This window comes from Erinaceus europaeus, chromosome 15, assembly GCF_950295315.1.
Source record: "Erinaceus europaeus chromosome 15, mEriEur2.1, whole genome shotgun sequence".
Classification (NCBI taxonomy): domain Eukaryota; kingdom Metazoa; phylum Chordata; class Mammalia; order Eulipotyphla; family Erinaceidae; genus Erinaceus; species Erinaceus europaeus.
The window spans coordinates 67558872-67573961 of NC_080176.1; the positions used below are offsets into that span (position 1 = coordinate 67558872).

The 15090-nt window shown below is 35.6% G+C and overlaps 1 protein-coding gene and 1 pseudogene across 1 annotated transcript in view; one reads left to right on the plus strand and one right to left on the minus strand.

Moving 5' to 3' along the window:
* DCC (DCC netrin 1 receptor) overlaps positions 1-15090 on the plus strand; it is a 1300159-nt gene that overhangs the window by 407891 nt on the left and 877178 nt on the right. The window lies entirely within an intron of this gene.
* Positions 8953-9042, minus strand: LOC132533301 (small nucleolar RNA U3; annotated as a pseudogene).

The window sequence follows — 15090 nt, forward strand, 5'->3', positions numbered from 1 at the left end:
ATCTTTATACTACTCATGCCTCTGTCTAGTTCGACCACAAATCAGATGTTTTCATTAACTTCTCCCCTTGGATTCGATTTTTACTAGAGAATTTCACAATTCAAAAAACACTTGTGCTTACCAGTTTATAAAATGGCATGATAAAGGGTACAAATGAGGAGTCACATGGAGAGACACATAGGACCAGCTCTAGGGTGAGTCCCCACTATGGAAGGTTGTGTCCTTGTGGAGATGGAGTGAATCAGACTCACTCTATATAGATATATTTATCGAACTGCTTATGAATATGTTTACTAACGTGAGCTTACAACTTGGCAGGCCCTTTAGTATTTGGGATTTTTACAGGGGATTATCACTTATATCTGATATTAACATATCTAATTCCTCTCTCTTCCCTGGACACAAGCTTTAAAACTACCCATGATGAACCTTATCCAGAACTTCAACGAGAACCATCTCTTTGGAAAAAAAAAAAAAAGGATAGTCTAGTGTCTAGGAAATTCAAAGGAATTTAATAACTTTGTTGTAGGAGCAGAAGTCAAAGATGAAGTATTAGAACAAAACGTGCTCTTAATACTCTTCTAACTTAGAAGAAAGGGTTTTTGCCTCCCCAGAGCCCTGACACACTAGGTAAAGAGAGAGAGGCTGGGTGTATGGATCATCCTGCCAATACCTATGTTCAGTGAGGAAGCAATTACAGAAGCCAGACCTTCCACCTTCTGCATCCGATAATGATCCTGGGTCCATGCTCCCAGAGGGATAAAAATTGGAGGTAGTGGTGGTAGAGGGGGCAGGTGGGAGAGGGAGTTCTGGTGGTGGGAATTGTGTGAAATTATGGTCTTGTCAATTTTATAAATGAAGAAAAGATTAAAACATAAAAGAGTTTAATTTAAAAATATTTTAATTAATTAATTATTGTATATAGACAGAAATTAGGAAGGGAGGGATAAGAGAAAGGGAAAGAGGTAGAGAGACACCTGCAGCCCTGATTCACCACTCATGAAGCTTCCCCCTGCCTGTAGGGACCAGGAGCTTGAGCCTAGGTCCTTCTGCACTTAACCAGGCACACTACCACCTGGATTTTTAATTATTATTATTATTATTATTATTATTGTGTTTGTGTGTCAGGAACTAGAGTCAAAGTTCTCTCTCTCTCTCTCTCCCTCTGTTTCTTTCCCCTTCTCCCTCTCCTTCTCCTCTCTCTCCTTCCTCTCTCTATATGAAATGTCTTTCGATAGGAGGGGAAGGTTTTTTAAATTTTTTTTATCATACTAGGAATAAGATCTCAATGTGTTAAGTAAATGATTTTGAAGGAGAAAATATATCTAATACATATTAAATAAAGAGGAAAATATATAAGGCAATAAAGACTAAAAATGAAATACTTACTAGCTACTCAGCTTTAATCTTGCCTTTCCTTACAGATTTCAGTTCACACATTCAACATTGTTTGAATAAAAAGTTCCTGACATATTCAACCCGTGAAATCATTGGTCCACTTCACTACTTCCAGACAATAATGACACTTTGCAAAATCTTAATAAATAAATCTCATTTGAATAGATGTGACAGGTTGAGTGGCTAACATATTTCTGCTGAAAAAATATCTCTCATGGAAGAGATGTAACAGAGAAGTATAGTAACTTGCTCAAGATCACACTTTTAATGAGTCATTAAATCTTGACCAATTAGATCTGATAAATAATCAATTCTTAGATACATAATGCAAGCAATATGCTAAGTAATTTATTTTTAGAACTCTTAACAGCTCTAACAGGTGGGTAGTGATTCATTCCCTTTTTTATGAGCAAAAGGAGAGGATAAATGATTTTATAAGGCTAAAAAGTTGGAAAAATTTTCATTTTAATTAGAATATGTTTTCTTCAACAGTCTTTTATCTTAATCACTATTGTGTAGTTTGTCTATGTAATACAGCAATTTTCCTGCTCCTGGCATCTAGTGACTCATGAACAGTCTGATCACTTTTATATTAAATCGTATCTTGTTCCACTTTACCTTCACTTTAGTTCAGTATTTGTAGCCTCGTCACATTTTCTTTCTTCGAGTTCACATGCATCATTTCTTTCATACTTTATCTTCCGTGTACATCACTTCCCATTATATTAGTTTTCAGAATTATTTTTGTACTCAATTTCAGGTGTTCCATGTGAGGTAATTATGCTAAGTGAGATAATTAAGGAAATGTGAACTTTAATCAGAAGCTCAGAGTACAGTGTCCAGTGTCAGTAAACTCAAGTTCTAATCCTGGTCCTTTAAGTTAGTGACTGGGTGACCATGGCTAAGTATGCAGCTTCTCTGAATCATACTTTGCTCATCTGTGAAATGGAGATAACAGTAGTCACATTAAAGATAAATGTAAAGACTATTCTAGATAATTTATGATAGATATTGAACATAGTGAGAAGTAGATTAAAGATAATTCAACAATAAAATATGCTGGCAAAACTACCACTGTTGTTAAAAGTTATGAAAAGAAAAAATTCAGCTATGGGGAACTTGAAATCATTCTTCTTGAGAAAACCTTTGGGTATTTACTAGGCATCCATTAATTTATTTTTATTTTATTATTGGATAGAGACAGAGAGAAATTGACAGGGGAGGGAGAAATAGGGAGGGAGAGAGTAAGAGAGACACCTGCCTACCTGCTTCACCACTTGTGAAGCTTCCCCCCCTGCAGGTGGAGACCAGGGGCTTAAATCTAGGACCTGAACCTAGGACCTTGGGCACTGGAATAAGTGCCTTTAACCAAATGTTCCACCACCTGGCCCTTTTACTAGGAATTTATTAAATGAAAGTTTCAAGTCTCTCCAGGCTAATTAAGATGCAAAACAACAACAAAACATGTCCAGCTCTTACGGTTGAAATAATCCCTTAGGTATTATATTTTTTCATTATAGCAATAATATATATCCTCACAGAAAACAGTAAGAAATGGCAATCAACATGATTGTCTATGAAGATTTAAATAAATCTTTACTGTGTGTGCAGACACATCTCCCAGTCTTTAGCTGTCACTGAATTGTGAAAATAGTGCTATCCTTTTGAGAATAACTGTGGCTGAGCAACATTTTTAGTATGGTCAACAGGAACATCTCTTATTTGTCTGAGACCGCTTTGGGCTAATAAATGAAAAAGTTTCCTTGAATTGGGATAGGGATTTAGAAATGTGACAACCAGTTCCGACACAAAGCTGACAGTGTAATGAATAACAGAGTTTCAGGGTCCTGCAACTCTGATTGCTTTTCTTCCTCCTATTTGCTTTGTTCATCTCAGAGAAGAACATGATCCACATTTGTAATATCACCTAATCCTGCTGTTGGACATTAAACATTTATTTTAAACATTAAAACTGCTGAGCTTGTAAATTTATGATCCATAGATACTTTTATTTATTTATTTTCAAATTTTAATTTCTTTATGTTGAAATTGCCAAATCCACTGAACTGAAAGAAAATGAGATCTGGAAGCTGTGACTTTTCATGAAGTGTAACCAAATACAGCTGGTCAGAAACGCATGAGAGAGGAATTTTGCTGGTGGTACTAGTTGGACTGAAATGTACACATTTGTTATTGAATGCTTTATGGCTTAGTTATGTTTAGATTATGGTTTTTAAAATATCTTTGGGTTTTGAAAACCCAGAACAATGTATTCATAACCCATGCCCCATCAGTTTTATTGTGGTTTTCATTTTATGGAGAAAGACTGGTTTTGCATTTGCAATGAATTAGCTGTTTATTTTCCCAACTCTCCCATCTTATTATAGTGATGCAATTTATTTGCCTAATGGTAAACATTCTTTTTTTTCAACTCCTGGTCAGTTCTTGGATCAGGCTTGAGGGGTTTCATTTTACACAAAGCTAATATGTTTTCATAAAGCAGGGTAGCTTTTGTAATGAGGGTATGGCTACTGATCTTTATTTGCACCTTTCTTTTATAATTATGACAGTCTGTCTTCTGTATTCTTTTTTTTTGTTTTTATTTATATTTATTTGTTTTCCCTTTTGTTGCCCTTTTTAAAATTTTATTGATGTTGTCATTGTTGGACAGATAGGACAGAGAGAAACAGATAGAGGATGGGAAGACAGAGAGAAAGATAAGACACCTGCAGACCTGCTTCACCGCCTGTGAAGTGACTCCCCTGAAGGTGGGAAGCCAGGGGCTCAAACCAGGATCCTTACACAGGTCCTTGCACTTCGTCCTCTCTATGCTTAACTCACTACACTACCACCTGAACTCCCTCTTCTGTATTCTTAACAAGCAAACAAACCAGAGAGCTACTATGGAGGAGATCATCAACCACTGAAAATAAAACAACATTAAATGTTTCTTACTGATACAAATTTTCTGTGTCCTTAGAAATTATTTACCTTACTAGAGACAGCTGAAGTGCAGTGTCAAGTAGAGAACATCTCTCCATATTTGCGGATCAGAGACTTTTCTGTGTGGTGTTACTGCTTATCTGTTCCATTTCTTAAGATGTGATAGTTTACTACCTTCCTTCCCACACAATTGTTATACATGAAAATATAAGGATCATTGTATTTTGATGCATCTTCTGAAATGTTGAAAGAAAATGAAAAGAGACAGGTATAACCCATATGAAAGATGATTTTCTCAACTCTGTTGAGATAAATGCATTGTAAATGGGAACACACTGTGGTATATTGGCAGGCAGGTAATTCGAGACTTTGGATGTAGAGAATTATAATGCGGTGTCTCTGTCATGTCATTTTATTTCATACTCACATGAGCAATTGCAGGAATGCACAAGCTAACATATCGGTTATGAAAGGAACCAAATGAGGGCCTACGGATGGATGAATCTCAATAGCCAATAGCTGACAATACTGAGAGTTCTGAAGCATGATTTCATTGACTTGTTGCATCTTTCATGCAAACAAGGATTCGACAGCTGTCAAAAAGGGCAGATTGATCCTTAGAGTCCCCTAAGGATCTTTGTGAATAGTGTGTATTTGGAGAAGTGATTACAAATATTAATGGGCTCTGAGAAGCACAAATCAGAAAGCATGTGCTTCTGAGACCTGACTTTCCATAAGGTCAAGCTCGGGAAAATTGGATTTTTAACAATTGCATTTATTTAGCTTTGAAAAAAAAAAAACAGGGCTTAGTTATACCTTAGATACAATTACTATAATGGGAGACACAAAGCTTTAGCAACATCAATTTGCATCCATGGTTTAATTTAGTGATCTGGGTTGTGTTTAAGGTAGTCTTGATTTACTCTCACTCCCTTGATTTATCTTTAAATTCACTGAAATAGAAGCAACTCCTACCTTTACTATATTACATACTTAGATTTAACTGCATGGACTTTCTCTTCTTGTGAGAACAAATTCTGGACTATACTAAAGTCCATGACAATCATTTATAGTGTTCAGAGAAGGAAAAGTCAAGTGAAGTCCAATGGTCCTCACTGGATTGGATATTTGAGACGTAAGTAGATGGATGTTCCATAAGAATCAACTGTTGGGAGTCAGGCGGTAGTGCAGCGGGTTAAGCACGCTTGGTGCAAAGCACAAGGACCGGTGTCAGGATCCCAGTTCGAGCCCCCGGCTCCCCACCTGCAGGAGAGTCGCTTCACAGACGGTGAAGCAGGTCTGCAGGTGTCTGTCTTTCTCTCTCCCTCTCTGTCTTCCCTTCCTTTCTCCATTTCTCTCTGTCCTATCCAACAACAACAGCATTAATAATAACAATAATAATAACAAGGGCAAGAAAAATGGGAGAAAAAAATAGCCTCCAGGAGCAGTGGGTTTGCAGTGCTGGCACCGAGTCCTAGCAATAATCCTGGAGGCAAAAAAAAAAAAAAAAAAAAAGAATCAACTGTTTTAGTGGCAGAACTCCAAATTTCAGAACTGGTGGTAACCTAGTGATGACTTAATCCAATCTCTACACTTTGTTTCACTTTACTAATTTTCTTTCTGTGTATGAAGAGAGACCATTGCTCACGGCCATAGGATCAGGATGAGATTATCAGAAACATGATTCAAATTTCTTGGCTTTCTTGATGTTTCATCATCTTCTTCATATTTTAACTTCGATGTTGAATTAAGATCTACTTACTTGGAAGAGTTTTGAATATAATTACACATAACCAAGTATTCTTTTATAATTTCCTTTAACACTCACAATACAGAGTCATAATAAGAGCTTTTTCTTTGGGAGCGGGCTTTGGTGCACCTGACTAAGCATACATGTTACAGTGTGCAAGGACCCAGATTAGAGCCCCCACCCCCACCTGCAGGGGAAAAGTTTTGTGAGTTTTGAAGCAGTATTGCAGGAATCTCTATCTATCTCACCCTATCCTCTCTATTTTTTAGTGTCTCTAATAAATAAAGATAGTAAAAATATTTAATTACTTATTAACTTAGAGATAAGAAGAGAGAGAAAACTTGAATATCACTGAGAAAATGTGATGTCAGAGACTGAAGTCAGGTCCTAGCACATACAAATTAAGCCATATTTTTGTTGCACCACTTTCTGAGCTGCTAATAAAAGTCAATACTACATATATTTTTAAGATTTATTTTCCCTTTTGTTGCCTTTTTTTCATTGTTGTGATTATTACTGTTGTTGTTACTGATGTCATCATTGTTGGATAGGACAGAGAGAAATGGAGAGAGGAGGGGAAGACAGAGGGGGAAGAGAAAGATAGACACCTGCAGACCTGTTTCACCACCTGTGAAGCGACTGCCTTTCAGGTGGGGAGCTGGGGGCTTGAACAGGGATCCTTACACTGGCCACCTGTGCTTAATCCGCTATGCTACCTCTCGACTCCCAGGGCATACATTTTTTTTTACAATATATAAATTTAATACCTAGAAGTGGGATATGAGACTCAGTATAGCCCCACAAACTATTAGTGAATTTCAGACCTTTTTAAGTGACAGGCACACACACTTCGGAAGAGAATAGAAAGACAGCTTGCAGTCTGTTTGGAAGGTCTTAGTAGTCACCTTTTTACTACTTTTTACTTTTTACTACTTTTTATGAGAGAACCAGAGCATCACTATGGCATATTTGGTGCCACAGGGAATCAAGTTTAAATCCTTATGTATACATGTCTAGTTATCTATGCGTTATGCCACATCCTGGACTTATTTTTATTTTTATTTTTAGAAGTGGCCATGCTGCTTTTTAAAATTACTGCACTGATTTATATTTGTATGCTGTATGTGTTCCTTTCTTCCTACATCCTCCAGTTCTTTCTTTCTTTCTTTCTTTCTTTCTTTCTTTCTTTCTTTCTTTCTTTCTTTCTTTTTATAATCAAACAAAGAGGGATGGGGAAATAGCAAAAAGATTATGAAATACTCTTTCATGCCTGACATTCTGAGGTCCGAGGCTCAATCACCATCACCACCATAAACCAGAGCTGAGCAGTACTTTGGTAAAAAAAAAAAAATATATATATATATATATATATATATATATATATATATGTATGTATATCACCATGATTGATACTTTTAAAAAATCTTGAGAATTACATGAAACATTAAAGTTGTTTTGAAATACCACCTTGCAAAAATGTCACCCTTGTTTATCAGTTGTTTATATTATTAGCAACTGACAAAGGTCAATAACATTGAGAACTAATACAGGATGTCAGTACTAAGTATAGCCCCACAAACTATTAGTGAATTCCAGACCTTCTTAAGTTATAGACACACATATTCAGAAGAGAATAGAAACACCACTTGCAGTCTGTTTGGAAGGACTTAGGAGTCACCTTCTTTGGTTCAGATGAACATGCAGTTTCTGGAGGAGATCAGATAATGCAACAACTATTTGCACCTCATGAATTAGGCATTTCAGTCTCCATTGGTTTTCTATTGCCGTCTATTTAATCTTTATCCTCTGTTGCAACCAATGCAGTAGATGGGCAATACCACCCAACAAAAGAATAAAATTTCTTCATCTATCATTAAGATAATTGTTATTGATTACTCTCCTTGTAATTTTCTGCGTTTTGTTTTTAGATGTTGGTTATAAATCACATCCACAACAGGCACCAAGCCTGTGTTTGCGTCTATTATGTGGTCCTGATAAGACTGGGCAGCATTTTTCACCTTCCCAATGTGAGTTATTGAGATTGATTGAAGCGCTTTGCTTTTCCTATCCGAGACACTGTGTAATTAATGTTTCATTATGTTAATACATGCAAATGTGAGAGTGTATGTTTGATTGGGAGGTGAGAGAATAAAAAGGATTAAGGAGTTCACTCCAAGGTACAAATTAATTTATTACATTGCTAACTGGCCTCTAAGGAATGAGAGTGTAGACTTCAAAATGAAAGGGAAAATGCACAGAAAGAAAGAGCTGTTGCACACCTGTGTTTTTGAGAGGTAATATAGTTGACAGTTACAAAGAGGATATTTAGTCAGATGGCAGAAACCATGTTCATGCTGTGGTTTTAACAATCCACATACGTCTCTATAGTAAAGGGTTGAAGTTGAGGACGCCGCAGATTTCTTGTTTACATAAACTAGCATTTATACCTGTACCTTGTATAATAGAGCTATTCAGAAACACTAAAGAAATATGCTGAGCTTTCATATGCGACCAATAGTAGACTTCAAGACTTTATTTTAAGATACATCAGAAAGGCATTTTTACTCCTAAACTATCATCATAGTCTATTGTAATTATTTGCTTGGTTATTTCATTGTTCTTTCTGGTTCAGTATGAAAATTTTGATGATTTTTTTCATATCACTATATCTTTGTCCTTTGGTGTACTTAGCTATAGGTCAGTTAATTGAACAAATAATGTTTCTTCTATTAAGTTGAATTCACTGTGATATCAAACACTATAATGAGTTTTTTAAAAAAAATATATACAATAATTTTGTGCCATTTAATTGTTTTACTGATGTATCTTTGTCAGTATGGATTAATTAGAGTCTATCCTTGTATAGCTTTAGCTATATGTTGGTTTATTTAGAGTAATGTCAAGCTATTCTAGTAAAGAACTATAGAAATGATCCCTGAAAGTATAGCCTTAATGTCAAGCTATTCTAAACTACTTTGTGTTAGGTAGTTTTGTTTATTTTATTTATTTTATTTGCTTTTATTTCTAAAGAGAACTTTGAAACAGGTGGGAGTTGGGGCTGCTCAATTTTTTTTCCATATTGTCTCTGGTGGCCTGCTACAATGGTTAGAACTGAGTAGTTTAGGAGTCTGGCGATAGCGCAGCAGGTTAAGCTCAAGGACCAGTGTAATGACCCTGGTTTGAGGCCCTGGCTCCCCACCTGCAGGGGAGTTGCTTCACAGGCAGTGACGCAGGTCTGCAGGTGTCTGTCTTTCTCTCCCTCTCTCTGTCTTCCCCTCCTCTCTCCATTTCTCTCTGTCCTATCCAACAACAACAACAACAATAACAACAATAACTACAACAATAAAACAAAAAGGGCAACAAAAGGGAATAAATAATATTTAAAAAAAAGAAATAAAACCTTTAAAAAAAGAACTGAGTAGTTTTTACACAATGTCAAAAATATATAATCTTTTTCACAGAAAAAAGAATTTCTGAATAGAGCATCAAATGATACACACACACACACACACACACATATATGTATAGATGGTGTTTGGAGTTAAAGCTATTACTTCAAATTCAAATATACCTATTGAGAAAGATTTAATTTGTCATAAACTTCAGATTCAAGTTTTCTCCTCTCTAAAACTAATAAAGAAATACCTATGATCAGATATTTGAAATTTATATCACATAGAGGCTTTGAGGACTGGTGACTTGCTTTTCCCAATTATGAAGGAAAACTTAAAAATATAAATAGTGTCTACTACTAATGGTTAATTGTACACTGTTCTAATGCAGCCCAGTGAAAACCTACTAGTACTATGTAAATTTCAAAAATTATTCTGATGTTAATTAATTATCAATGCAATAAAAATTACAAAGTAAGTCTTCTGTAAACTGTCCTTGCTTTTAGCTTTGACTGTACTGGACTGTGCTGCTGATGTCAGCATTGACTGGAAAGGTTTTCTGCACATATTTGTTTGTGTCAAAGCATTGAACCCACCACTATTAAGGAAAAGGGCATACAGTTGTGAGTCATTGAATGTGATGGAGCAGGGCTCTCTCCTGTGATCCCAACTCTCATGCCTCATTCTGCCAATATTCTTCATGGCCAAGTCAGTGGAGTTAATAGTGTCTAAGTGGCTTGCAGTTCTTTCTACCCTGATTCATGTGTCATGTTTCACAGTCACTTTGCAGACTGACAGGGAAGTGGTATATTTTGGGTTTTAAAGTCCTCTTCAGTAAGACCCATTACATTTTTTTTTTAAATAATGTCATCTTATTTCATTTCCTGTTAAATGCCAGTATGATATGCTTACAGCAGCTCTTTTCCACTTACTATCTGAGGGTATTCCAATGAACATTGGTCTCTTAACCCTAACACCAAAGTGTTAATCAACATTTAGATGAAAATGAGGCAGTCATTCTGTTTAATTCAAATTTGAAAACCAAGAGACATGTAGCTGCTAAAAGAGAGTACATTATACATTTCAGAAATAGACATGTATAAACTATATTTTAATATAACTAGTTATGATTGATTCAAGTGCCTGACAAGATTTCTCACTATCATGTCAGATAAAAATAAACAAATTTCAAAAAGTGTGAATATGAACATCTGTATAATCTTTTTTAAATTATAATAGTATGGAAGTCATGCATCCTAAACTTTTTGTTATATAGGTGCATGTTATTCCTAGAATAATTACAAATTATAAAGTTTCCTTCTATTCTCAAAAGTGTCTGAATTATGTAAAAAAAATTACATGATTATCCTAGTTATCATCCTGGTGATTTAGCTTACAAATAGCCAAGAACAAAATAAGTTCATTGTCATAATTAGCCTGCCATATGCCTTACATTACATTTTACTTTATCAATGGTAAAAATGGTTGACACAATGGTGTTCAATAGCAATTCCTACTGAAAACTACTTTTAAACCCTTCAACAATTTCCCAGTTTTCTAGTTTGGAGATGCCCACATGGGTATCATATATTCTTTATGCCTGGATATGAGTTTCTTCCAGTGCTGTACACCCAAAAGTGGAGAGATCTGGCTCAGACCTGCAGCTAGTGAAAAAACTTTGTACTGAGGGATTGGGAAGAGGAAATTATTAAAGGAAACTCAAAATGGTCATTCTACTTCCCTTATTCTCCTGTGATTCACTGAACCTGCTGAAAATAACAAAATAGTCTTCTTCTCTGAGATTGGCATCACTGACACTTTCATAAAATCTGTGTCTTTGTCTACATCACTGCTAAATGCTAACATGGTAAAAGCTTTATACAAAAGTTCAGGCCTAGTTCCTGATTTTGAAATCTGTAAATAGGATGTTAATATATATAGCAGATCAGTAACATGTTTCTGGGCTCAATCAAAATGGTGGAGGTCTGCTAGCCAATTCTGATAGCCAAATAGCTTGGTCATTCTTTGATTCATAGGTTCAGATATTTTTATGATTTGTGGATATCCCTAAAGAGGAAAATAAAGCAGGCATCTGCTTTTCAACTTGAGGATGCTTGTCCAGGATCTTCAGAACCTTCTTTCCCACCACTCTATTTAACTTCTGGTAACTGAGATCTTTTGTTTGTTTCCGGAAATCTGTGGAGAATGCGTGCCAATGGGTTCTCATCAGACTCTTCCCAGACACTCTTTCTAATGCACAGTCAGTATAAACATTGCAACCACTGAAGTCTTATCTTTTCAGGCTGACTTTGGCCAGCATCTATAGTTGAGCCAGTCATTATATGTGAAGTTATTTGGGATATATTACAAGTTTGAATTTGCCTCTTCTTCAAGATTGTAATTTTTGTTTGCTTTTTTTTTTTTTTTTTTTTTTTTTTGCCTCCAGGGTTATTTCTGGGGCTGAGTGCCTGCAGTATGTATCCTTTGCTGCTGGAGGCTTTTTTCCCCCCATTTTGTTGCCCTTGTTGTCATTGTTGTTGTTATTGTCATTGTTACCATTTTTGTTGTTGGATAGGACAGAGAGAAATTGAGAGAGGAAGGGAAGACTAGGAGAGAAAGACACCTGCAGATCTGCTTCACTGCCGTGAAGCAAGTGGGGAGCTGGGGGCTCCAACTGGGATCCATATGCTAGTCCTTGCACTTCACACCATGTGTGCTCAACCTATTGTGCTACTGACCGCCCACCCCCAAACCCCAGGATTGCATATTAACATGACGAAGATGTTCCAGTGCCCAACTCTCTTCGTTGGCTATCTGTAATTGCAGCAGCTAAAGGAGAAATTGTATCAAATATTGCAGTTAAGTATAATGTGTTTACTGTCTATGTCTCAGGTAGTTCAGCACCACTTGGCTGTGTATTCATCTGTTTATAGTGTGAGAAAACAAAGTCCATTTAAGCAAAAGTAGACTGGTGAGAGGGAATGAATTCTGGACTTGAATTAAAACAAATCTAGATTTCATTATGAAATCCTGTTCTGAACTCTGTGACTTTAGTCAAGACAATTTACTTCTCTGAGCCTGCTTTAATACTTGAAATATTTAATTAGCATTTCCCCCCAACAGGACCAAATCAGGCTACTATGCAACTCCAAATAAGTTACTGGAATTGTAAGAAAAATAAACAAAGGGAAAAGTAACACAGTATTTGTAAGCTACAATGCAAGCCTTTAGGAAAACTAAATGTAATTCTGACTCATGATTTAAAGTGGTAAATGGCTCCCATCCACACCCGTAGACCACCCTGTGCCTGGGAGAATCTGAATCTATGGAAATGACTTTGATCATTATCAGTTCTTTTCATGTCTGTATTATTCATTCCTCTGGCTATGCAATAGCAAGGACCCATTTTTCATGCTGTTTTTAAGCTGTAGAGAAAAATAGCTGGAATAGAGAGATTTTTTTTTAAAATGCTGCTTTCATTTTACAGCCATTGGCTTGTATAATTTAAAACTAACACTAATTATGTTTTTAAAACTGCATCACTGACACATATCACATAACGAAAATTCTATAAAATAAAAAATAACATCATCTTCATATTCTTGTTACTTCTAAACAGTTCTAACTTTTCTGATTTTGGTTTCTGAGTCAAATAAGTGAAATAAGATTTATTTGTCTGGATTCATAGGTTATATAGGCTATGAGAAGTGTTTCCAATTGATTAATTATATATGTAGGCCTGCATGTTACACACAATAAGCTCAACACATTCATTGCTCTTAATTTTGCTTTTCATCTGATAGTTGTGCGTAGATTTATTTCTGCATATTGTATGATAACACTTGGACCTCACAATGGCATTTTAGTTTCTACAATTCAAGGGAAACTTCTGTTTATTATTTATCCAAAATGTTGACTGTTACTTTATCTAAATGCTAGTGAAAACGTAATTTCTCTGATTTGTTTCCTAATGTTTTTAATTAGAGGGACATAAAAAAGGGACTTTTTGGAGATGAGATCAAATAAATACATGACAATCAATTGGATAGAAACATATTAAGAAAAGTAAAAAAGGAAAAGAATAAGAGGAAACCCAAAAAGTTCCTCTCGTATTATTATATCAGTTCCCTAGCTCTTAAAAAATGCAGGCTATCTAATTTACTTTAGCAAATACCTTATTGAGGTCGACGAATATATCAAAAGCTCTGCATATTTAATATATTTATATGTTTTATAAGCTTAAACATAAGTATAAGACATGATATAACAAATAATGTTATAAACATAGCTATCACCTAAAAGTATTTCCCCTAGTACTTTAATTTTTTTTTTAACTTCAGTATCACATTATTGAAGAAATGTTGATTTACAGGATTTTTTTTTTGCCAGGAGGGTACATTTTATGATAGGTATCAGTGCATTTCACATACAACCAAATCATCTTGTTCCACCCTAGAGGTTTAGGTCCCAGGCCTCCACTTAGTGTTTTTCCTCTCCCTTTTCTGAGTCCCTGTATCTCCCATGTTGGACTTTTCCCTGTTGAGGATTGTTTCCTTTTCTCAGTCTTCTTAAATTTATAGTTAAAAGCCTTTTTATAAGATGCAACCACTAAAGAAGTTATAAGTACACAGCATAATATGACTGGCTACAGATTCTATGATTTTCAGTAGAGCTCTATGAGTTAACTCAGCTTGCATCACTCAAACTTTGTAGTTCTTTCTAGAATCAATATAACATCTACCCTATTTCAGCAAACTCTCCTGGCTTACAATAAGTAAATAAATGCATATTTTCTTCTTTTCACTCTGAATATCTCTTCATGTTAGATGAAAACCAAAACCTAACAAGCCTCTTTTCCCTTTCTCTGGGGTCAGTTAGTAAAAGATGATATGAAATCTGTACGTGTTTTCTATATTGTCAGCAAACAGGATGTGTTTTCCATTGAATTCACAGATTTTTGTGTCTACTAGGTCTCTGGAACAGGCACAGCAGACAGCAGAATAAAGGATAAATCAAGAGGTGTCCAAAGGCAGCAAAGAGAGAGTCAATAAAGAAAGAGGATGGGAGAAGGGGTTTGAGCCCTCAACTAGAAAGCTGTAAGGAGAAAGAAAATAGCTATGTATAGAATAGATGTTTAGTAATATATTTGAGTGAATGAATGATTGTAATAAAAAGTCCACCTGTAAAGCCTGTAGAGCACATACTCTCTTCAAGGCCAAGAAGGAAGGAGTGTTGAGACATCATCTCTTTTGAATAGGGATCAAGCACTATAGCCCTAATAGGACCAGATTTAGCCCAATGCCTGATTTTTTTAAATAAGGCTGTATTTATTTTGAAATGGTTAAGCTTTTATTATTTATTTATTTATTTATTTATTTAATGTGTGTGTGTGTGTGCGCGCGCGCGCGCATGTGCGTGCCTGTGTGAAGCAAGCAGGGGCCTTGCAGATATGTGATTTAACTGCCTTGGATTTTTTATTTTAGATAAACTGATATATAGATAGATAGATAGATAGATAGATAGATAGATAGATAGATAGATAGATAGATAGATAGATAGATAGATGGATGATCAACCACAGCACCTCCCAGTGCTGTTCTTTGAACC